Below are 2,525 nucleotides of genomic sequence, written 5' to 3'. Positions count from 1 at the left end.
CTTTGAAAGGTGCCTCTGCACAGTTAGTAGGGGTTATAGGGGTCAGTAGGGAAATTTTATATTCCTACCCAGTGAAACTGGTCTGAGAGAACACAAGATTATTTTTAATTGGTGGTGTTTAAGCAAGACTGTCAGATGGAAATAATTTCCAGTCATTACCAGCATGGACTAACCCTGAATGGGTGATTCAGGAGCTGAATGATTCCAGTATTCCTTGATTTCATCGTTATTGAATCTTTTAATCTCCTCTTCCCCTATTTGCATGATTCAGAAGCGATTCTATTCAGAAGCAATTACTGCAAAGTAACTAAAGAAAACAAAATTGCAGTCTGATGTCAAAATTCAGGAACAGAAGGTGGGTGAAAGTACTGTGAAATTAAGATTTCATATAACTATGAAATGTATCCTACTCTCCCCCCCCCCCCCACAAATATTCTGGGTTTCTACAGAATGCCCTGCTATGCCTTTTGGTCTCCAATGGACACATGGAACATCATGGGTGTAAGGGATGACTCACTGCCTTCAGTACTGGAGCATATTAGAGACACGATGCATTCTTTGGCATTCAAGAGAGTGGAGAATATTCTGCTCATGTATAGCTTAATGCGTGCCCTGGGTCCCTGTAGAGACCTGTATGAAGGTCTAACTATTACCTGCCTGTAAATACTGCTTTAAAGGATATGTTATCCACATATACGCTGAAATGTGCAACCTAAATCTGAATCATCAACCAGTTCTCTATGGGAACTGCTGTCACAGGGCATCATGGTGTTACTAAGCTGAAAATATGGACACATTATATTCTCAGAACTGAAGCTTTGCCTTGACAAGTACGAACAATGGGAATAATGGAACTACTGCATGGGAAATGATGGCTCAGGTTAAATCACACACTCCCAGCAAGTGGTAGTTATGCCAGTAGGAGGCTGCACAGGCAAGGCAAGACCAGGCAAGACCCTCTAGTCTTGGATAATATTATGGAATGAAATGTTTAGCTCCAGGATTGCCCTGATTACCTAAGATGGTTGGGATAGGGAGGAGGAACTGCTGGACTGTAAAGGAACAGGTGGTCTGCCTGTCACTTAGTCCCCATATAAAAAGCCCCCCCCACCTCTGCCTGAAGGTGTAGTCAGCTGCAAGCAGTTGGCATCCTCCCAAATATAACATCAGTACTTGACAAGAGGTCCTATTCACATTGCAGCCATTGCTTTCCCATGAAGGCATCTTCCAGAAGCACATTCTGGAATGAGTCATATACTGTATAGTGGGAAAGACAGAAAGAATCTCCTTTTTTCTTCTTCCCCATTTCCTCCACCTCCTATAAAAGGAGTCCTGCACCTGTGAATATTAGCAACAAACTTTGAAAAAGTATAATTCTGTATTATTTCATTTAAATATTCAATGGGAAAAATGCAAATACCTTTTCCACAATGCCAGCAGAAATTCACAGCATTTAATTCCGTTCCCATGAGCCTCCTTCTTATGGAAGCCAAGCAATTCATTCAATATATATCCTGTGTATAACCTATGACCTATTTCATAATGCAACAGATATTGCAGCATTCCTGATCTTTTGATGTTTTGTAGTAAAGACATTAAATGCACTTTATAGTCATGTAGGAAAGGACTACAAAGTTATTCACAGGCTGTAACATTAACAGAAGCAGTAAAATCGCTTGGTCACTGGCATTGTATTTGTTTTCATTTATAGGAAATACGTTTCAGCACTACAAATCTTCACCAATATTTGGCACACCTGGACTGCAAGTGAGCCAGCTGGAGTTAGCTAATGTGCATTGCTCTCACACGTTACAGGGAACTCCACAGACACATGGTTTGTAGGAATTTGTCGTGGAAGAACTTGTCATGGAAGTGGGGAGGGTATTTATTATACAGGCATAATGCCAAGCAATGGCCCCTTTTCCCCACAAGTTGCAAAAGGAGGTATTGCAACTACTGTTTCCCACTCCCAATCCATAATTGTTCAGTCAACAGTCTGAACAGGCCCTATGTGTAATGCCCTAAGTGTAACTGAGGACCAGATCAGGTCTCTGACTATGCATTAAGTCTGTATAAACGTAGTCACGTCTGTTCAAGCAGTAGACTGAATGTGCATAGGTTACCAATAAGAGGGTACTGGTGTGATCATGAGCAGCCTTCCCTGTAAGCTGCCATGCAGCTGCAACTGAAGCACCGTACAACAGGAAAAGGTTGCCATGCACCACCTGCAACTCCATGGCTACACTTTCCATCACTGCCATTGAGCATTCTGGATGGCAACAGTGGCCCCTGCACTCCGTGTAGGGCTCCATGCACTCAAGAAAAAAAATAGAGGGAACATTGATCCTGTCTCCTCTATGTATGCCGATTCTGCATTCCAATTCAGTGAGGCTTCAGCCTCATTGAACTCATTGAGATCCACTTCTGAGTAAATACGCATCAGATGGAACTGCACACACATAAGGGCTGGTTAACTTCATTGATTGGCAAAAGAGCAGCAGCAATTTGATTTCAGTGGAGGTGTT

Source organism: Tiliqua scincoides, chromosome 4 (assembly GCF_035046505.1).
Source record: "Tiliqua scincoides isolate rTilSci1 chromosome 4, rTilSci1.hap2, whole genome shotgun sequence".
NCBI lineage: Eukaryota > Metazoa > Chordata > Lepidosauria > Squamata > Scincidae > Tiliqua > Tiliqua scincoides.
The sequence above is the reverse complement of the archived record's forward strand: the minus strand, read 5'-3'. Positions refer to the sequence as shown.